Source organism: Brienomyrus brachyistius, chromosome 2 (genome assembly GCF_023856365.1).
Source record: "Brienomyrus brachyistius isolate T26 chromosome 2, BBRACH_0.4, whole genome shotgun sequence".
Taxonomy (NCBI): Eukaryota; Metazoa; Chordata; class Actinopteri; order Osteoglossiformes; family Mormyridae; genus Brienomyrus; species Brienomyrus brachyistius.
Genome location: NC_064534.1, coordinates 35,524,990 through 35,546,291, shown reverse-complemented (window position 1 = coordinate 35,546,291; position 21,302 = coordinate 35,524,990). Strand labels below are relative to the sequence as shown.

The 21,302-nt window shown below is 44.5% G+C and overlaps 14 non-coding genes and 4 pseudogenes across 14 annotated transcripts; all 18 read right to left on the bottom strand.

The window, feature by feature from the left end:
• Positions 1–169: 169 nt before the first annotated feature.
• On the bottom strand, positions 170–288 carry LOC125733369 (5S ribosomal RNA). The gene has a single exon (XR_007392714.1). It is a non-coding gene; the product is annotated as a 5S ribosomal RNA (ribosomal RNA).
• A 1,077-nt stretch (positions 289–1,365) lies between these two features.
• LOC125734216 (5S ribosomal RNA) lies at positions 1,366–1,484 on the bottom strand. The gene has a single exon (XR_007393538.1). It is a non-coding gene; the product is annotated as a 5S ribosomal RNA (ribosomal RNA).
• A 1,076-nt stretch (positions 1,485–2,560) lies between these two features.
• LOC125732289 (5S ribosomal RNA) lies at positions 2,561–2,669 on the bottom strand (annotated as a pseudogene).
• A 1,076-nt stretch (positions 2,670–3,745) lies between these two features.
• Positions 3,746–3,864, bottom strand: LOC125732556 (5S ribosomal RNA). Its single transcript, XR_007391932.1, has one exon. It is a non-coding gene; the product is annotated as a 5S ribosomal RNA (ribosomal RNA).
• A 1,091-nt stretch (positions 3,865–4,955) lies between these two features.
• LOC125734215 (5S ribosomal RNA) lies at positions 4,956–5,074 on the bottom strand. The gene has a single exon (XR_007393537.1). It is a non-coding gene; the product is annotated as a 5S ribosomal RNA (ribosomal RNA).
• Positions 5,075–6,147: 1,073 nt separating this feature from the next.
• LOC125732555 (5S ribosomal RNA) lies at positions 6,148–6,266 on the bottom strand. The gene has a single exon (XR_007391931.1). It is a non-coding gene; the product is annotated as a 5S ribosomal RNA (ribosomal RNA).
• Positions 6,267–7,339: 1,073 nt separating this feature from the next.
• LOC125732554 (5S ribosomal RNA) lies at positions 7,340–7,458 on the bottom strand. The gene has a single exon (XR_007391930.1). It is a non-coding gene; the product is annotated as a 5S ribosomal RNA (ribosomal RNA).
• Positions 7,459–8,547: 1,089 nt separating this feature from the next.
• LOC125734214 (5S ribosomal RNA) lies at positions 8,548–8,666 on the bottom strand. The gene has a single exon (XR_007393536.1). It is a non-coding gene; the product is annotated as a 5S ribosomal RNA (ribosomal RNA).
• A 1,073-nt stretch (positions 8,667–9,739) lies between these two features.
• Positions 9,740–9,858, bottom strand: LOC125732553 (5S ribosomal RNA). Its single transcript, XR_007391929.1, has one exon. It is a non-coding gene; the product is annotated as a 5S ribosomal RNA (ribosomal RNA).
• A 1,075-nt stretch (positions 9,859–10,933) lies between these two features.
• Positions 10,934–11,052, bottom strand: LOC125734213 (5S ribosomal RNA). Its single transcript, XR_007393535.1, has one exon. It is a non-coding gene; the product is annotated as a 5S ribosomal RNA (ribosomal RNA).
• A 1,078-nt stretch (positions 11,053–12,130) lies between these two features.
• LOC125736177 (5S ribosomal RNA) lies at positions 12,131–12,249 on the bottom strand. Its single transcript, XR_007395462.1, has one exon. It is a non-coding gene; the product is annotated as a 5S ribosomal RNA (ribosomal RNA).
• Positions 12,250–13,326: 1,077 nt separating this feature from the next.
• On the bottom strand, positions 13,327–13,445 carry LOC125731548 (5S ribosomal RNA; annotated as a pseudogene).
• A 1,098-nt stretch (positions 13,446–14,543) lies between these two features.
• Positions 14,544–14,662, bottom strand: LOC125732104 (5S ribosomal RNA; annotated as a pseudogene).
• A 1,105-nt stretch (positions 14,663–15,767) lies between these two features.
• LOC125734452 (5S ribosomal RNA) lies at positions 15,768–15,886 on the bottom strand. Its single transcript, XR_007393763.1, has one exon. It is a non-coding gene; the product is annotated as a 5S ribosomal RNA (ribosomal RNA).
• A 1,068-nt stretch (positions 15,887–16,954) lies between these two features.
• LOC125731984 (5S ribosomal RNA) lies at positions 16,955–17,063 on the bottom strand (annotated as a pseudogene).
• A 1,084-nt stretch (positions 17,064–18,147) lies between these two features.
• LOC125729982 (5S ribosomal RNA) lies at positions 18,148–18,266 on the bottom strand. The gene has a single exon (XR_007390363.1). It is a non-coding gene; the product is annotated as a 5S ribosomal RNA (ribosomal RNA).
• A 1,078-nt stretch (positions 18,267–19,344) lies between these two features.
• On the bottom strand, positions 19,345–19,463 carry LOC125736815 (5S ribosomal RNA). Its single transcript, XR_007396083.1, has one exon. It is a non-coding gene; the product is annotated as a 5S ribosomal RNA (ribosomal RNA).
• Positions 19,464–20,543: 1,080 nt separating this feature from the next.
• Positions 20,544–20,662, bottom strand: LOC125734644 (5S ribosomal RNA). The gene has a single exon (XR_007393947.1). It is a non-coding gene; the product is annotated as a 5S ribosomal RNA (ribosomal RNA).
• Positions 20,663–21,302: the final 640 nt, after the last annotated feature.

Genomic DNA, 21,302 nt, shown 5'->3' with positions numbered 1-21,302 from the left:
GCACCTAGAATTACCAGGAAGTATTTAGAGTAAAACGGTTTCTAAAAGCTGCCTTTATGAATGAGAGAAAAAAATATATATATATATAAAATAGTAAAATGGAAGGGGAGTGATAGATTTAAATTAATCGTGAAGTGGAGCGCCCCCTGTATAAAGTAAAAGTGAGAAAAGCTTACAGCACCTAGTATTCCCAGGTGGTCTCCCATCCAAGTACTAACCAGACCCTACCCTGCTTAGCTTCCGAGATCAGACGAGATCGGGCGTGTTCAGGGTGGTATGGCCGTAAGCGAGAGATGCTACCAAAAACAGCCCTTTTGCATTACACGCCTCTATACATGCCAGTTGGTCCCATTGGATCCTACTAATGTTCTTTTTTTTTTTTTTATCTGACTCACACTGCAGCCCCACCATCCAATCGGCAGCGCCGGACCCACACCAAACATTCACCAAACTACTCAGCCAGCAGCCTACCACAATTATTCCATTCTTTCCGCATCCGCACACTTCCTTCTTTTTAACTCCTTTTCGCTACCGCACAGGTTAATCGCCGCACGTCCCCCGCCGGCAAACATTACTCCTTTGCCTACTGCATGCAGGCTTCTCTTAACGACCTTCTGTTATCAACTCCGCTAACAGCCACAAAATCTCCGCCGCACGAAGCCCACTGGTAGCTGCTGAATCACATGCTTCCCCAAAACGTCGCGCTGTCAGAACACTGGGAGCTACACACACCAACAAGTCCATACAGCAGGCTGCAGCCAGAACAATTTTCTACATTCAAACATCGACGGCCTCTTCTCTCTAAAAATTCACCAGACCGCTTCTACCACCAGCAAAGAAGTTTCCATCCCTAATTCCTCTGTGACTCCCACTAACCTAAACATTAAGCTGGCATTGAAGGGTGTGAATTACCCCGGCCAATCTGTTCTTTTAAATACAGCTTTTATCAAGTTTTGAAAGGAGAAGAGCAGAACTTGCTATGCCAATAATATCGAGTCTTCTGTGGCGAAGTGGTTTTTGCATAGAAAACAAAGCGGTCAGTTGAAGAGGAATAATATCAGTACTTTGTTTAAAACTGTGTGTAAAAAGCTGTCTCTTTATCATTAACAATAAGTTGTAAAACGTGAATGGGGAGTGACAGTTTTCAAGTTTGTGAGAAGATCGCGCCCTGGTGGAATAAAGGCACGAACAGCTTACAGCACCTAGAATTACCAGGAAGTATTTAAAGTAAAACGGTGTGTAACAGCTGCCTTTATGAATGAGAGAAAAATATATATATATATAAAATAGTAAAATGGAAGGGGAGTGATAGATTTAAATTAATCGTGAAGTGGAGCGCCCCCTGTATAAAGTAAAAGTGAGAAAAGCTTACAGCACCTGGTATTCCCAGGAGGTCTCCCATCCAAGTACTAACCAGACCCTACCCTGCTTGGCTTCCGAGATCGGATGAGATCGGGCGTGTTCAGGGTGGTATGGCCATGAGCGAGAGACGCGACCAAAAACAGCCCTTTTGCATTACACGCGTCTATACATGCCAGTTAGTCCCATTGGATCCTACTCCTGGTTTTTTTTTTTTTTATCTGACTCACACTGCTGCACCACCATCCAATCGGCAGCGCCGGACCCACACCAAACATTCACCAAACTACTCAGCCGGCAGCCTACCACAATTATTCCATTCTTTCCGCATCCGCACACTTCCTTCTTTTTAACTCCTTTTCACTACCGCACAGGTTAATCGCCGCACGTCCCCCGCCGGCAAACATTACTCCTTTGCCTAATGCATGCAGGCTTCTCTTAACGACCCTCTGTTATCAACTCCGCTAACAGCCACAAAATCTCCGCCGCACGAAGCCCACTGGTAGCTGCTGAATCACATGCTTCCCCAAAACGTCGCGCTGTCAGAACACTGGGAGCTACACACACCAACAAGTCCATACTGCAGGCTGCAGCCAGAACAATTTTCTACATTCAAACATCGACGGCCTCTTCTCTCTAAAAATTCACCAGACCGCTTCTACCACCAGCAAAGAAGTTTCCATCCCTAATTCCTCTGTGATTCCCACTAACCTAAACATTAAGCTGGCATTGAAGGGTGTGAATTACCCCGGCCAATCTGTTCTTTTAAATACAGCTTTTAGCAAGTTTTGAAAGGAGAAGAGCAGAACTTGCTATGCCAATAATATCGAGTCTTCTGTGGCGAAGTGGTTTTTGCATAGAAAACAAAGCGGTCAGTTGAAGAGGAATAATATCAGTACTTTGTTTAAAACTGTGTGTAAAAAGCTCTCTCTTTATCATTAACAATAAGTTGTAAAACGTGAATGGGGAGTGACAGTCTTCAAGTTTGTGAGAAGATCGCGCCCTGGTGGAATAAAGGCACGAACAGCATACAGCACCTAGAATTACCAGGCAGTATTAAGAGTAAAACGGTTTCCAAAAGCTGACTTTATGAAAGAGAGAGAGAAAAAATATATATATAAAATAGTAAAATGGAAGGGGAGTGATAGATTTAAATTAATAGTGAAGTGGAGCGCCCCCTGTATAAAGTAGAAGTGACAAAAGCTTACAACACCTGGTATTCCCAGGAGGTCTCCCATGCAAGTACTAACCAAACCCTATCCTGCTTGGATTCTGAGATCGGGCGTGTTCAGGGTGGTATGGCCGTAAGCGAGAGACTCTACCAAAAACAGTCCTTTTGCATTACACGCGTCTATACATGCCAGTTAGTCCCATTGGATCTTACTCCTGTTTTTTTTTTTTTTTTTTATCTGACACACACTGCAGCCCCACCATCCACTCGGCAGCGCCGGACCCACACCAAACATTCACCAAACTACTCAGCCGGCAGCCTACCACAATTATTCCATTCTTTCCGCATCCGCACACTTCCTTCTTTTTAACTCCTTTTCACTACCGCACAGGTTAATCGCCGCACGTCCCCCGCCGGCAAACATTACTCCTTTGCCTACTGCATGCAGGCTTCTCTTAACGACCCTCTGTTATCAACTCCGCTAACAGCCACAAAATCTCCGCCGCACGAAGCCCACTGGTAGCTGCTGAATCACATGCTTCCCCAAAACGTCGCGCTGTCAGAACACTGGGAGCTACACACACCAACAAGTCCATACTGCAGGCTGCAGCCAGAACAATTTTCTACATTCAAACATCGACGGCCTCTTCTCTCTAAAAATTCACCAGACCGCTTCTACCACCAGCAAAGAAGTTTCCATCCCTAATTCCTCTGTGATTCCCACTAACCTAAACATTAAGCTGGCATTGAAGGGTGTGAATTACCCCGGCCAATCTGTTCTTTTAAATACAGCTTTTAGCAAGTTTTGAAAGGAGAAGAGCAGAATTTGCTATGCCAATAATATCGAGTCTTCTGTGGCGAAGTGGTTTTTGCATAGAAAACAAAGCGGTCAGTTGAAGAGGAATAATATCAGTACTTTGTTTAAAACTGTGTGTAAAAAGCTGTCTCTTTATCATTAACAATAAGTTGTAAAACGTGAATGGGGAGTGACAGTCTTCAAGTTTGTGAGAAGATCGCGCCCTGGTGGAATAAAGGCACGAACAGCTTACAGCACCTAGAATTACCAGGAAGTATTTAAAGTAAAACGGTGTGTAACAGCTACCTTTATGAATGAGAGAAAAAAAAATATATATAAAATAGTAAAATGGAAGGGGAGTGATAGATTTAAATTAATCGTGAAGTGGAGCGCCCCCTGTATAAAGTAAAAGTGAGAAAAGCTTACAGCACCTGGTATTCCCAGGAGGTCTCCCATCCAAGTACTAACCAGACCCTACCCTGCTTGGCTTCCGAGATCGGATGAGATCGGGCGTGTTCAGGGTGGTATGGCCATAAGCGAGAGACGCGACCAAAAACAGCCCTTTTGCATTACACGCGTCTATACATGCCAGTTAGTCCCATTGGATCCTACTCCTGTTTTTTTTTTTTTTTATCTGACTCACACTGCAGCACCACCATCCAATCGGCAGCGCCGGACCCACACCAAACATTCACCAAACTACTCAGCCGGCAGCCTACCACAATTATTCCATTCTTTCCGCATCCGCACACTTCCTTCTTTTTAACTCCTTTTCACTACCGCACAGGTTAATCGCCGCACGTCCCCCGCCGGCAAACATTACTCCTTTGCCTACTGCATGCAGGCTTCTCTTAACGACCCTCTGTTATCAACTCCGCTAACAGCCACAAAATCTCCGCCGCACGAAGCCCACTGGTAGCTGCTGAATCACATGCTTCCCCAAAACGTCGCACTGTCAGAACACTGGGAGCTACACACACCAACAAGTCCATACTGCAGGCTGCAGCCAGAACAATTTTCTACATTCAAACATCGACGGCCTCTTCTCTCTAAAAATTCACCAGACCGCTTCTACCACCAGCAAAGAAGTTTCCATCCCTAATTCCTCTGTGATTCCCACTAACCTAAACATTAAGCTGGCATTGAAGGGTGTGAATTACCCCGGCCAATCTGTTCTTTTAAATACAGCTTTTAGCAAGTTTTGAAAGGAGAAGAGCAGAACTTGCTATGCCAATAATATCGAGTCTTCTGTGGCAAAGCAGTTTTTGCATAGAAATCAAAGCGGTCAGTTGAAGAGGAATAATATCAGTACTTTGTTTAAAACTGTGTGTAAAAAGCTGTCTCTTTATCATTAACAATAAGTTGTAAAACGTGAATAGGGAGTGACAGTCTTCAAGTTTGTGAGAAGATCGCGCCCTGGTGGAATAAAGGCACGAACAGCTTACAGCACCTAGAATTACCAGGAAGTATTTAGAGTAAAACGGTTTCTAAAAGCTGCCTTTATGAATGAGAGATAAAAAAAAATATATATATATATATATATATATAAAATAGTAAAATGGAAGGGGAGTGATAGATTTAAATTAATCGTGAAGTGGAGCGCCCCCTGTATAAAGTAAAAGTGAGAAAAGCTTACAGCACCTGGTATTCCCAGGAGGTCTCCCATCCAAGTACTAACCAGACCCTACCCTGCTTGGCTTCCGAGATCGGATGAGATCGGGCGTGTTCAGGGTGGTATGGCCATGAGCGAGAGACGCGACCAAAAACAGCCCTTTTGCATTACACGCGTCTATACATGCCAGTTAGTCCCATTGGATCCTACTCCTGGTTTTTTTTTTTTTTATCTGACTCACACTGCTGCACCACCATCCAATCGGCAGCGCTGGACCCACACCAAACATTCACCAAACTACTCAGCCGGCAGCCTACCACAATTATTCCATTCTTTCCGCATCCGCACACTTCCTTCTTTTTAACTCCTTTTCACTACCGCACAGGTTAATCGCCGCACGTCCCCCGCCGGCAAACATTACTCCTTTGCCTAATGCATGCAGGCTTCTCTTAACGACCCTCTGTTATCAACTCCGCTAACAGCCACAAAATCTCCGCCGCACGAAGCCCACTGGTAGCTGCTGAATCACATGCTTCCCCAAAACGTCGCGCTGTCAGAACACTGGGAGCTACACACACCAACAAGTCCATACTGCAGGCTGCAGCCAGAACTATTTTCTACATTCAAACATCGACGGCCTCTTCTCTCTAAAAATTCACCAGACCGCTTCTACCACCAGCAAAGAAGTTTCCATCCCTAATTCCTCTGTGATTCCCACTAACCTAAACATTAAGCTGGCATTGAAGGGTGTGAATTACCCCGGCCAATCTGTTCTTTTAAATACAGCTTTTAGCAAGTTTTGAAAGGAGAAGAGCAGAACTTGCTATGCCAATAATATCGAGTCTTCTGTGGCGAAGTTGTTTTTGCATAGAAAACAAAGCGGTCAGTTGAAGAGGAATAATATCAGTACTTTGTTTAAAACTGTGTGTAAAAAGCTGTCTCTTTATCATTAACAATAAGTTGTAAAACGTGAATGGGGAGTGACAGTCTTCAAGTTTGTGAGAAGATCGCGCCCTGGTGGAATAAAGGCACGAACAGCTTACAGCACCTAGAATTACCAGGAAGTATTTAAAGTAAAACGGTGTGTAACAGCTGCCTTTATGAATGAGAGAAAAAAAAATATATATAAAATAGTAAAATGGAAGGGGAGTGATAGATTTAAATTAATCGTGAAGTGGAGCGCCCCCTGTATAAAGTAAAAGTGAGAAAAGCTTACAGCACCTGGTATTCCCAGGAGGTCTCCCATCCAAGTACTAACCAGACCCTACCCTGCTTGGCTTCCGAGATCGGATGAGATCGGGCGTGTTCAGGGTGGTATGGCCATAAGCGAGAGACGCGACCAAAAACAGCCCTTTTGCATTACACGCGTCTATACATGCCAGTTAGTCCCATTGGATCCTACTCCTGGTTTTTTTTTTTTTTATCTGACTCACACTGCAGCACCACCATCCAATCGGCAGCGCCGGACCCACACCAAACATTCACCAAACTACTCAGCCGGCAGCCTACCACAATTATTCCATTCTTTCCGCATCCGCACACTTCCTTCTTTTTAACTCCTTTTCACTACCGCACAGGTTAATCGCCGCACGTCCCCCGCCGGCAAACATTACTCCTTTGCCTACTGCATGCAGGCTTCTCTTAACGACCCTCTGTTATCAACTCCGCTAACAGCCACAAAATCTCCGCCGCACGAAGCCCACTGGTAGCTGCTGAATCACATGCTTCCCCAAAACGTCGCACTGTCAGAACACTGGGAGCTACACACACCAACAAGTCCATACTGCAGGCTGCAGCCAGAACAATTTTCTACATTCAAACATCGACGGCCTCTTCTCTCTAAAAATTCACCAGACCGCTTCTACCACCAGCAAAGAAGTTTCCATCCCTAATTCCTCTGTGATTCCCACTAACCTAAACATTAAGCTGGCATTGAAGGGTGTGAATTACCCCGGCCAATCTGTTCTTTTAAATACAGCTTTTAGCAAGTTTTGAAAGGAGAAGAGCAGAACTTGCTATGCCAATAATATCGAGTCTTCTGTGGCGAAGCAGTTTTTGCATAGAAATCAAAGCGGTCAGTTGAAGAGGAATAATATCAGTACTTTGTTTAAAACTGTGTGTAAAAAGCTGTCTCTTTATCATTAACAATAAGTTGTAAAACGTGAATAGGGAGTGACAGTCTTCAAGTTTGTGAGAAGATCGCGCCCTGGTGGAATAAAGGCACGAACAGCTTACAGCACCTAGAATTACCAGGAAGTATTTAAAGTAAAACGGTGTGTAACAGCTACCTTTATGAATGAGAGAAAAAAAAATATATATAAAATAGTAAAATGGAAGGGGAGTGATAGATTTAAATTAATCGTGAAGTGGAGCGCCCCCTGTATAAAGTAAAAGTGAGAAAAGCTTACAGCACCTGGTATTCCCAGGAGGTCTCCCATCCAAGTACTAACCAGACCCTACCCTGCTTGGCTTCCGAGATCGGATGAGATCGGGCGTGTTCAGGGTGGTATGGCCATAAGCGAGAGACGCGACCAAAAACAGCCCTTTTGCATTACACGCGTCTATACATGCCAGTTAGTCCCATTGGATCCTACTCCTGTTTTTTTTTTTTTTTATCTGACTCACACTGCAGCACCACCATCCAATCGGCAGCGCCGGACCCACACCAAACATTCACCAAACTACTCAGCCGGCAGCCTACCACAATTATTCCATTCTTTCCGCATCCGCACACTTCCTTCTTTTTAACTCCTTTTCACTACCGCACAGGTTAATCGCCGCACGTCCCCCGCCGGCAAACATTACTCCTTTGCCTACTGCATGCAGGCTTCTCTTAACGACCCTCTGTTATCAACTCCGCTAACAGCCACAAAATCTCCGCCGCACGAAGCCCACTGGTAGCTGCTGAATCACATGCTTCCCCAAAACGTCGCACTGTCAGAACACTGGGAGCTACACACACCAACAAGTCCATACTGCAGGCTGCAGCCAGAACAATTTTCTACATTCAAACATCGACGGCCTCTTCTCTCTAAAAATTCACCAGACCGCTTCTACCACCAGCAAAGAAGTTTCCATCCCTAATTCCTCTGTGATTCCCACTAACCTAAACATTAAGCTGGCATTGAAGGGTGTGAATTACCCCGGCCAATCTGTTCTTTTAAATACAGCTTTTAGCAAGTTTTGAAAGGAGAAGAGCAGAACTTGCTATGCCAATAATATCGAGTCTTCTGTGGCAAAGCAGTTTTTGCATAGAAATCAAAGCGGTCAGTTGAAGAGGAATAATATCAGTACTTTGTTTAAAACTGTGTGTAAAAAGCTGTCTCTTTATCATTAACAATAAGTTGTAAAACGTGAATAGGGAGTGACAGTCTTCAAGTTTGTGAGAAGATCGCGCCCTGGTGGAATAAAGGCACGAACAGCTTACAGCACCTAGAATTACCAGGAAGTATTTAGAGTAAAACGGTTTCTAAAAGCTGCCTTTATGAATGAGAGATAAAAAAAAATATATATATATATATATATATAAAATAGTAAAATGGAAGGGGAGTGATAGATTTAAATTAATCGTGAAGTGGAGCGCCCCCTGTATAAAGTAAAAGTGAGAAAAGCTTACAGCACCTGGTATTCCCAGGAGGTCTCCCATCCAAGTACTAACCAGACCCTACCCTGCTTGGCTTCCGAGATCGGATGAGATCGGGCGTGTTCAGGGTGGTATGGCCATGAGCGAGAGACGCGACCAAAAACAGCCCTTTTGCATTACACGCGTCTATACATGCCAGTTAGTCCCATTGGATCCTACTCCTGGTTTTTTTTTTTTTTATCTGACTCACACTGCTGCACCACCATCCAATCGGCAGCGCTGGACCCACACCAAACATTCACCAAACTACTCAGCCGGCAGCCTACCACAATTATTCCATTCTTTCCGCATCCGCACACTTCCTTCTTTTTAACTCCTTTTCACTACCGCACAGGTTAATCGCCGCACGTCCCCCGCCGGCAAACATTACTCCTTTGCCTAATGCATGCAGGCTTCTCTTAACGACCCTCTGTTATCAACTCCGCTAACAGCCACAAAATCTCCGCCGCACGAAGCCCACTGGTAGCTGCTGAATCACATGCTTCCCCAAAACGTCGCGCTGTCAGAACACTGGGAGCTACACACACCAACAAGTCCATACTGCAGGCTGCAGCCAGAACTATTTTCTACATTCAAACATCGACGGCCTCTTCTCTCTAAAAATTCACCAGACCGCTTCTACCACCAGCAAAGAAGTTTCCATCCCTAATTCCTCTGTGATTCCCACTAACCTAAACATTAAGCTGGCATTGAAGGGTGTGAATTACCCCGGCCAATCTGTTCTTTTAAATACAGCTTTTAGCAAGTTTTGAAAGGAGAAGAGCAGAACTTGCTATGCCAATAATATCGAGTCTTCTGTGGCGAAGTTGTTTTTGCATAGAAAACAAAGCGGTCAGTTGAAGAGGAATAATATCAGTACTTTGTTTAAAACTGTGTGTAAAAAGCTGTCTCTTTATCATTAACAATAAGTTGTAAAACGTGAATGGGGAGTGACAGTCTTCAAGTTTGTGAGAAGATCGCGCCCTGGTGGAATAAAGGCACGAACAGCTTACAGCACCTAGAATTACCAGGAAGTATTTAAAGTAAAACGGTGTGTAACAGCTGCCTTTATGAATGAGAGAAAAAAAAATATATATAAAATAGTAAAATGGAAGGGGAGTGATAGATTTAAATTAATCGTGAAGTGGAGCGCCCCCTGTATAAAGTAAAAGTGAGAAAAGCTTACAGCACCTGGTATTCCCAGGAGGTCTCCCATCCAAGTACTAACCAGACCCTACCCTGCTTGGCTTCCGAGATCGGATGAGATCGGGCGTGTTCAGGGTGGTATGGCCATAAGCGAGAGACGCGACCAAAAACAGCCCTTTTGCATTACACGCGTCTATACATGCCAGTTAGTCCCATTGGATCCTACTCCTGGTTTTTTTTTTTTTTATCTGACTCACACTGCAGCACCACCATCCAATCGGCAGCGCCGGACCCACACCAAACATTCACCAAACTACTCAGCCGGCAGCCTACCACAATTATTCCATTCTTTCCGCATCCGCACACTTCCTTCTTTTTAACTCCTTTTCACTACCGCACAGGTTAATCGCCGCACGTCCCCCGCCGGCAAACATTACTCCTTTGCCTACTGCATGCAGGCTTCTCTTAACGACCCTCTGTTATCAACTCCGCTAACAGCCACAAAATCTCCGCCGCACGAAGCCCACTGGTAGCTGCTGAATCACATGCTTCCCCAAAACGTCGCACTGTCAGAACACTGGGAGCTACACACACCAACAAGTCCATACTGCAGGCTGCAGCCAGAACAATTTTCTACATTCAAACATCGACGGCCTCTTCTCTCTAAAAATTCACCAGACCGCTTCTACCACCAGCAAAGAAGTTTCCATCCCTAATTCCTCTGTGATTCCCACTAACCTAAACATTAAGCTGGCATTGAAGGGTGTGAATTACCCCGGCCAATCTGTTCTTTTAAATACAGCTTTTAGCAAGTTTTGAAAGGAGAAGAGCAGAACTTGCTATGCCAATAATATCGAGTCTTCTGTGGCGAAGCAGTTTTTGCATAGAAATCAAAGCGGTCAGTTGAAGAGGAATAATATCAGTACTTTGTTTAAAACTGTGTGTAAAAAGCTGTCTCTTTATCATTAACAATAAGTTGTAAAACGTGAATAGGGAGTGACAGTCTTCAAGTTTGTGAGAAGATCGCGCCCTGGTGGAATAAAGGCACGAACAGCTTACAGCACCTAGAATTACCAGGAAGTATTTAAAGTAAAACGGTGTGTAACAGCTGCCTTTATGAATGAGAGAAAAATATATATATATATAAAATAGTAAAATGGAAGGGGAGTGATAGATTTAAATTAATCGTGAAGTGGAGCGCCCCCTGTATAAAGTAAAAGTGAGAAAAGCTTACAGCACCTGGTATTCCCAGGAGGTCTCCCATCCAAGTACTAACCAGACCCTACCCTGCTTGGCTTCCGAGATCGGATGAGATCGGGCGTGTTCAGGGTGGTATGGCCATGAGCGAGAAACGCGACCAAAAACAGCCCTTTTGCATTACACGCGTCTATACATGCCAGTTAGTCCCATTGGATCCTACTCCTGGTTTTTTTTTTTTTTATCTGACTCACACTGCTGCACCACCATCCAATCGGCAGCGCCGGACCCACACCAAACATTCACCAAACTACTCAGCCGGCAGCCTACCACAATTATTCCATTCTTTCCGCATCCGCACACTTCCTTCTTTTTAACTCCTTTTCACTACCGCACAGGTTAATCGCCGCACGTCCCCCGCCGGCAAACATTACTCCTTTGTATAATGCATGCAGGCTTCTCTTAACGACCCTCTGTTATCAACTCCGCTAACAGCCACAAAATCTCCGCCGCACGAAGCCCACTGGTAGCTGCTGAATCACATGCTTCCCCAAAACGTCGCGCTGTCAGAACACTGGGAGCTACACACACCAACAAGTCCATACTGCAGGCTGCAGCCAGAACTATTTTCTACATTCAAACATCGACGGCCTCTTCTCTCTAAAAATTCACCAGACCGCTTCTACCACCAGCAAAGAAGTTTCCATCCCTAATTCCTCTGTGATTCCCACTAACCTAAACATTAAGCTGGCATTGAAGGGTGTGAATTACCCCGGCCAATCTGTTCTTTTAAATACAGCTTTTAGCAAGTTTTGAAAGGAGAAGAGCAGAACTTGCTATGCCAATAATATCGAGTCTTCTGTGGCGAAGTTGTTTTTGCATAGAAAACAAAGCGGTCAGTTGAAGAGGAATAATATCAGTACTTTGTTTAAAACTGTGTGTAAAAAGCTGTCTCTTTATCATTAACAATAAGTTGTAAAACGTGAATGGGGAGTGACAGTCTTCAAGTTTGTGAGAAGATCGCGCCCTGGTGGAATAAAGGCACGAACAGCTTACAGCACCTAGAATTACCAGGAAGTATTTAGAGTAAAACGGTTTCTAAAAGCTGCCTTTAGGAATGAGAGAAAATAAAAATATATATATATAAAATAGTAAAATGGAAGGGGAGTGATAGATTTAAATTAATCGTGAAGTGGAGCGCCCCCTGTATAAAGTAAAAGTGAGAAAGGCTTACAGCACCTGGTATTCCCAGGAGGTCTCCCATCCAAGTACTAACCAGACCCTACCCTGCTTGGCTTCCGAGATGAGACGAGATCGGGCGTGTTCAGGGTGGTATGGCCGTAAGCGAGAGATGCTACCAAAAACAGCCCTTTTGCATTACACGCGTCTATACATGCCAGTTAGTCCCATTGGATCCTGCTCCTGTTTTTTTTTTTTTTATCTGACTCACACTGCAGCCCCACCATCCAATCGGCAGCGCCGGACCCACACCAAACATTCACCAAACTACTCAGCCGGCAGCCTACCACAATTATTCCATTCTTTCCGCATCCGCACACTTCCTTCTTTTTAACTCCTTTTCACTACCGCACAGGTTAATCGCCGCACGTCCCCCGCCGGCAAACATTACTCCTTTGCCTACTGCATGTAGGCTTCTCTTAACGACCCTCTGTTATCAACTCCGCTAACAGCCACAAAATCTCCGCCGCACGAAGCCCACTGGTAGCTGCTGAATCACATGCTTCCCCAAAACGTCACGCTGTCAGAACACTGGGAGCTACACACACCAACAAGTGCATACTGCAGGCTGCAGCCAGAACTATTTTCTACATTGAAACATCGACGGCCTCTTCTCTCTAAAAATTCACCAGACCGCTTCTACCACCAGCAAAGAAGTTTCCATCCCTAATTCCTCTGTGATTCCCACTAACCTAAACATTAAGCTGGCATTGAAGGGTGTGAAATACCCCGGCCAATCTGTTCTTTTAAATACAGCTTTTAGCAAGTTTTGAAAGGAGAAGAGCAGAACTTGCTATACCAATAATATCAAGTCTTCTGTGGCGAAGTTGTTTTTGCATAGAAAACAAAGCGGTCAGTTGAAGAGGAATAATATCAGTACTTTGTTTAAAACTGTGTGTAAAAAGCTGTCTCTTTATCATTAACAATAAGTTGTAAAACGTGAATGGGGAGTGACAGTCTTCAAGTTTGAGAGAAGATCGCGCCCTGGTGGAATAAAGGCACGAACAGCTTACAGCACCTAGAATTACCAGGAAGTATTTAGAGTAAAACGGTTTCTAAAAGCTGCCTTTAGGAATGAGAGAAAAAAAAAAAATATATATATAAAATAGTAAAATGGAAGGGGAGTGATAGATTTAAATTAATCGTGAAGTGGAGCGCCCCCTGTATAAAGTAAAAGTGAGAAAGGCTTACAGCACCTGGTATTCCCAGGAGGTCTCCCATCCAAGTACTAACCAGACCCTAACCTGCTTGGCTTCCGAGATGAGACGAGATCGGGCGTGTTCAGGGTGGAATAGCCGTAAGCGAGAGATGCTACCAAAAACAGCTCTTTTGCATTACACGCGTCTATACATGCCAGTTAGTCCCATTGGATCCTACTCCTGTTTTTTTTTTTTTTATCTGACTCACACTGCAGCCCCACCATCCAATCGGCAGCGCCGGACCCACACCAAACATTCACCAAACTACTCAGCCGGCAGCCTACCACAATTATTCCATTCTTTCCGCATCCGCACACTTCCTTCTTTTTAACTCCTTTTCACTACCGCACAGGTTAATCGCCGCACGTCCCCCGCCGGCAAACATTACTCCTTTGCCTACTGCATGTAGGCTTCTCTTAACGACCCTCTGTTATCAACTCCGCTAACAGCCACAAAATCTCCGCCGCACGAAGCCCACTGGTAGCTGCTGAATCACATGCTTCCCCAAAACGTCACGCTGTCAGAACACTGGGAGCTACACACACCAACAAGTGCATACTGCAGGCTGCAGCCAGAACAATTTTCTACATTCAAACATCGACGGCCTCTTCTCTCTAAAAATTCACCAGACCGCTTCTACCTCCAGCAAAGAAGTTTCCATCCCTAATTCCTCTGTGATTCCCACTAACCTAAACATTAAGCTGGCATTGAAGGGTGTGAAATACCCCGGCCAATCTGTTCTTTTAAATACAGCTTTTAGCAAGTTTTGAAAGGAGAAGAGCAGAACTTGCTATACCAATAATATCAAGTCTTCTGTGGCGAAGTGGTTTTTGCATAGAAAACAAAGCGGTCAGTTGAAGAGGAATAATATCAGTACTTTGTTTAAAACTGTGTGTAAAAAGCTGTCTCTTTATCATTAACAATAAGTTGTAAAACGTGAATGGGGAGTGACAGTCTTCAAGTTTGTGAGAAGATCGCGCCCTGGTGGAATAAAGGCACGAACAGCTTACAGCACCTAGAAATACCAGGAAGTATTTAGATTAAAACGGTGTGTAAAAGCTGCCTTTATGAATGAGAGAAAAAAAAAAATATATATATATATATATATATATATATATATAAAATAGTAAAATGGAAGGGGAGTGATAGATTTAAATTAATCGTGAAGTGGAGCGCCCCCTGTATAAAGTAAAAGTGAGAAAAGCTTACAGCACAGGGTTATCCCAGTAGGTCTCCCATCCAAGTACTAACCAGACCCTAGTCTGCTTGGCTTCTGAGATCGGACGAGATCGGGCATGTTCAGGGTGGTATGGCCGTAAGCGAGAGATGCTACCAAAAACAGCCCTTTTGCATTACACGCGTCTATACATGCCAGTTAGTCCCATTGGATCCTACTCCTGGTTTTTTTTTTTTTTATCTGACTCACACTGCAGCCCCACCATCCAATCGGCAGCGCCGGACCCACACCAAACATTCACCAAACTACTCAGCCGGCAGCCTACCACAATTATTCCATTCTTTCCGCATCCGCACACTTCCTTCTTTTTAACTCCTTTTCACTACCGCACAGGTTAATCGCCGCACGTCCCCCGCCGGCAAACATTACTCCTTTGCCTACTGCATGTAGGCTTCTCTTAACGACCCTCTGTTATCAACTCCGCTAACAGCCACAAAATCTCCGCCGCACGAAGCCCACTGGTAGCTGCTGAATCACATGCTTCCCCAAAACGTCGCGCTGTCAGAACACTGGGAGCTACACACACCAACAAGTCCATACTGCAGGCTGCAGCCAGAACAATTTTCTACATTCAAACATCGACGGCCTCTTCTCTTTAAAAATTCACCAGACCGCTTCTAGCACCAGCAAAGAAGTTTCCATCCCTAATTCCTCTGTGATTCCCACTAACCTAAACATTAAGCTGGCATTGAAGGGTGTGAATTACCCCGGCCAATCTGTTCTTTTAAATACAGCTTTTAGCAAGTTTTGAAAGGAGAAGAGCAGAACTTGCTATGCCAATAATATCGAGTCTTCTGTGGCGAAGTGGTTTTTGCATAGAAAACAAAGCGGTCAGTTGAAGAGGAATAATATCAGTACTTTGTTTAAAACTGTGTGTAAAAAGCTGTCTCTTTATCATTAACAATAAGTTGTAAAACGTGAATGGGGAGTGACAGTCTTCAAGTTTGTGAGAAGATCGCGCCCTGGTGGAATAAAGGCACGAACAGCTTACAGCACCTAGAATTACCAGGAAGTATTTAGAGTAAAACGGTTTCTAAAAGCTGCCTTTATGAATGAGAGAAAAAAAAAAAAAAAAAAAAAAATATATATATATATATATATATATATAAAATAGTAAAATGGAAGGGGAGTGATAGATTTAAATTAATCGTGAAGTGGAGCGCCCCCTGTATAAAGTAAAAGTGAGAAAAGCTTACAGCACCTGGTATTCCCAGGTGGTCTCCCATTCAAGTACTAACCAGACCCTACCCTGCTTAGCTTCCGAGATCAGACAAGATCGGGCGTGTTCAGGGTGGTATGGCCGTAAGCGAGAGATGTTACCAAAAACAGCCCTTTTGCATTACACGCGTCTATACATGCCAGTTAGTCCCATTGGATCCTACTCCTGTTTTTTTTTTTTTTATCTGACTCACACTGCAGCCCCACCATCCAATCGGCAGCGCCGGACCCACACCAAACATTCACCAAACTACTCAGCCGGCAGCCTACCACAATTATTCCATTCTTTCCGCATCCGCACACTTCCTTCTTTTTAACTCCTTTTCACTACCGCACAGGTTAATCGCCGCACGTCCCCCGCCAGCAAACATTACTCCTTTGCCTACTGCATGTAGGCTTCTCTTAACGACCCTCTGTTATCAACTCCGCTAACAGCCACAAAATCTCCGCCGCACGAAGCCCACTGGTAGCTGCTGAATCCCATGCTTCCCCAAAACGTCGCGCTGTCAGAACACTGGGAGCTACACACACCAACAAGTCCATACTGCAGGCTGCAGCCAGAACTATTTTCTACATTCAAACATCGACGGCCTCTTCTCTCTAAAAATTCACCAGACCGCTTCTAACACCAGCAAAGAAGTTTCCATCCCTAATTCCTCTGTGATTCCCACTAACCTAAACATTAATCTGGCATTGAAGGGTGTGAATTACCCCGGCCAACCTGCTCTTTTAAATACAGCTTTTAGCAAGTTTTGAAAGGAGAAGAGCAGAACTTGCTATGCCAATAATATCAAATATTCTGTGGCGAAGTGGTTTTTGCATAGAAAACAAAGCGGTCAGTTGAAGAGGAATAATATCAGTACTTTGTTTAAAACTGTGTGTAAAAAGCTGTCTCTTTATCATTAACAATAAGTTGTAAAACGTGAATGGGGAGTGACAGTCTTCAAGTTTGTGAGAAGATCGCGCCCTGGTGGAATAAAGGCACGAAGAGCTTACAGCACCTAGAATTACCAGGCAGTATTTAGAGTAAAACGGTGTGTAAAAGCTGCCTTTATGAATGAAAGAAAAAAAAAATATATATAAAATAGTAAAACGGAAGGGGAGTGATAGATTTAAATTAATCGTGGAGTGCCCCCTGTATAAAGTAAAAGTGAGAAAAGCTTACAGCACCTGGTATTCCCAGGAGGTCTCCCATCCAAGTACTAACCAGACCCTACCCTGCTTGGCTTCTGAGATCGGGCGTTTTCAGGATGGTTTGGCCGTAAGCGAGAGATGCTACCAAAAACAGCCCTTTTGCATTACACGCCTCTATACATGCCAGTTGGTCCCATTGGATCCTACTAATGTTCTTTTTTTTTTTTTTTATCTGACTCACACTGCAGCCCCACCATCCAATCGGCAGCGCCGGACCCACACCAAACATTCACCAAACTACTCAGCCGGCAGCCTACCACAATTATTCCATTCTTTCCGCATCCGCACACTTCCTTCTCTTTAAGTCCTTTTCACTACCTCACAGGTTAATCGCCGCACGTCCCCTGCCGGCAAACATTACTCATTTGCCTACCGCATGCAGGCTTCTCTTAACGACCCACTGCTATCAACTCAGCTAACAGCCACAAAATCTCCGCTGCACGAAGCCCACTGGTAGCTGCTGAATCACATGCTTCCCCAAAACGTCACGCTGTCAGAACACTGGGAGCTACACACACCAACAAGTCCATACTGCAGGCTGCAGCCAGAACAATTTTCTACATTCAAACATCGACGGCCTCTTCTCTCTAAAAATTCACCAGACCGCTTCTACCACCAGCAAAGAAGTTTCCATCCCTAATTCCTCTGTGATTCCCACTAACCTAAACATTAATCTGGCATTGAAGGGTGTGAATTACCCCGGCCAACCTGCTCTTTTAAATACAGCTTTTAGCGAGTTTTGAAAGGAGGAGAAGAGCAGACCTTGCTATGCCAATAATATCGAGTCTTCTGTGGTGAAGTGGTTTTTGCATAGAAAACAAAGTGGTGAGTTGAAGAGGAATTATATCAGTACTTTGTTTAAAACTGTGTGTAAAAAGCTGTCTCTTTATCATTAACAATAAGTTGTAAAACGTGAATGGGGAGTGACAGTCTTCAAGTTTGTGAGAAGATCGCGCCCTGGTGGAATAAAGGCACGAACAGCTTACAGCACCTAGAATTACCAGGAAGTATTTAGAGTAAAACGGTTTCTGAAAGCTGGCTTTATGAAAGAGAGAAAAAATATATATATATATATAAAATAGTAAAATGGAAGGGGAGTGCTAGATTTAAATTAATCGTGAAGTGGATCGCCCCCTGTATAAAGTAAAAGTGAGAAAAGCTTACAGCACCTGGTATTCCCAGGTGGTCTCCCATCCAAGTACTAACCAGACCCTACCTTGCTTAGCTTCCAAAATCAGACGAGATCGGGCGTGTTCAGGAAGGTATGGCCGTAAGCGTGAGATGCTACCAAAAACAGCCCTTTTGCATTACACGCCTCTATACATGCCAGTTGGTCCCATTGGATCCTACTCCTGGTTTTTTTTTTTTTTTTATCTGACTCACACTGCAGCACCACCATCCAATCGGCAGCGCCGGACCCACACCAAACATTCACCAAACTACTCAGCCGGCAGCCTACCACAATTATTCCATTCTTTCCGCATCCGCACACTTCCTTCTCTTTAAGTCCTTTTCACTACCTCACAGGTTAATCGCCGCACGTCCCCCGCCGGCAAACATTACTCCTTTGCCTTCCGCATGCAGGCTTCTCTTAATGACCTTCTGTTATCAACTCCGCTAACAGCCACAAAATCTCCGCCGCACGAAGCCCACTGGTAGCTGCTGAATCACATGCTTCCCCAAAACGTCGCGCTGTCAGAACACTGGGAGCTACACACACCAACAAGTCCATACTGCAGGCTGCAGCCAGAACAATTTTCTACATTCAAACATCGACGGCCTCTTCTCTCTAAAAATTCACCAGACCGCTTCTACCACCAGCAAAGAAGTTTCCATCCCTAATTCCTCTGTGATTCCCACTAACCTAAACATTAAGCTGGCATTGAAGGGTGTGAATTACCCCGGCCAATCTGTTCTTTTAAATACAGCTTTTAGCAAGTTTTGAAAGGAGAAGAGCAGAACTTGCTATGCCAATAATATCGAGTCTACTGTGGCGAAGTGGTTTTTGCATAGAAAACAAAGCGGTCAGTTGAAGAGGAATAATATCAGTACTTTGTTTAAAACTGTGTGTAAAAAGCTGTCTCTTTATCATTAACAATAAGTTGTAAAACGTGAATGGGGAGTGACAGTCTTCAAGTTTGTGAGAAGATCGCGCCCTGGTGGAATAAAGGCACGAAGAGCTTACAGCACCTAGAATTACCAGGCAGTATTTAGAGTAAAACGGTGTGTAAAAGCTGCCTTTATGAAAGAGAGAAAATAAAAATATATATATAAAATAGTAAAATGGAAGGGGAGTGATAGATTTAAATTAATCGTGAAGTGGAGCGCCCCCTGTATAAAGTAAAAGTGAGAAAAGCTTACAGCACCTGGTATTCCCAGGAGGTCTCTCATCCAAGTACTAACCAGACCCTACCCTGCTTAGCTTCCAAGATCAGACGAGATCGGGCGTGTTCAGGGTGGTATGGCCACAAGCGAGAGATGCTACCAAAAACAGCCCTTTTGCATTACACGCCTCTATACATGCCAGTTGGTCCCATTGGATCCTACTCCTGTTTTTTTTTTTTTTTTTTTATCTGACTCACACTGCAGCCCCACCATCCAATCGGCAACGCCGGACCCACACCAAACATTCACCAAACTACTCAGCCGGCAGCCTACCACAATTATTCCATTCTTTCCGCATCCGCACACTTCCTTCTTTTTAACTCCTTTTCACTACCGCACAGGTTAATCGCCGCACGTCCCCCGCCAGCAAACATTACTCCTTTGCCTACTGCATGCAGGCTTCTCTTAACGACCCTCTGTTATCAACTCCGCTAACAGCCACAAAATCTCCGCCGCACGAAGCCCACTGGTAGCTGCTGAATCACATGCTTCCCCAAAACGTCGCGCTGTCAGAACACTGGGAGCTACACACACCAACAAGTCCATACTGCAGGCTGCAGCCAGAACAATTTTCTACATTCAAACATCGACGGCCTCTTCTCTCTAAAAATTCACCAGACCGCTTCTACCACCAGCAAAGAAGTTTCCATTCCTAATTCCTCTATGATTCCCACTAACCTAAACATTAAGCTGGCATTGAAGGGTGTGAATTACCCCGGCCAATCTGTTCTTTTAAATACAGCTTTTAGCAAGTTTTGAAAGGAGAAGAGCAGAACTTGCTATGCCAATAATATCGAGTCTTCTGTGGCGAAGTGGTTTTTGCATAGAAAACAAAGCGGTCAGTTGAAGAGGAATAATATCAGTACTTTGTTTAAAACTGTGTGTAAAAAGCTGTCTCTTTATCATTAACAATAAGTTGTAAAACGTGAATGGGGAGTGACAGTCTTCAAGTTTGTGAGAAGATCGCGCCCTGGTGGAATAAAGGCACGAAGAGCTTACAGCACCTAGAATTACCAGGCAGTATTTAGAGTAAAACGGTGTGTAAAAGCTGCCTTTATGAAAGAGAGAAAATAAAAATATATATATAAAATAGTAAAATGGAAGGGGAGTGATAGATTTAAATTAATCGTGAAGTGGAGCGCCCCCTGTATAAAGTAAAAGTGAGAAAAGCTTACAGCACCTGGTATTCCCAGGAGGTCTCCCGTCCAAGTACTAACCAGACCCTACCCTGCTTAGCTTCCGAGATCAGACGAGATCGGGCGTGTTCAGGGTGGTATGGCCACAAGCGAGAGACGCTACCAAAAACAGCCCTTTTGCATTACACGCCTCTATACATGCCAGTTGGTCCCATTGGATCCTACTCCTGTTTTTTTTTTTTTTTTTTTATCTGACTCACACTGCAGCCCCACCATCCAATCGGCAGCGCCGGACCCACACCAAACATTCACCAAACTACTCAGCCGGCAGCCTACCACAATTATTCCATTCTTTCCGCATCCGCACACTTCCTTCTTTTTAACTCCTTTTCACTACCACACAGGTTAATCGCCGCACGTCCCCCGCCGGCAAACATTACTCCTTTGCCTACTGCATGCAGGCTTCTCTTAACGACCCTCTGTTATCAACTCCGCTAACAGCCACAAAATCTCCGCCGCACGAAGCCCACTGGTAGCTGCTGAATCACATGCTTCCCCAAAACGTCGCGCTGTCAGAACACTGGGAGCTACACACAGCAACAAGTCCATACTGCAGGCTGCAGCCAGAACAATTTTCTACATTCAAACATCGACGGCCTCTTCTCTCTAAAAATTCACCAGACCGCTTCTACCACCAGCAAAGAAGTTTCCATCCCTAATTCCTCTGTGATTCCCACTAACCTAAACATTAAGCTGGCATTGAAGGGTGTGAATAACCCCGGCCAATCTGT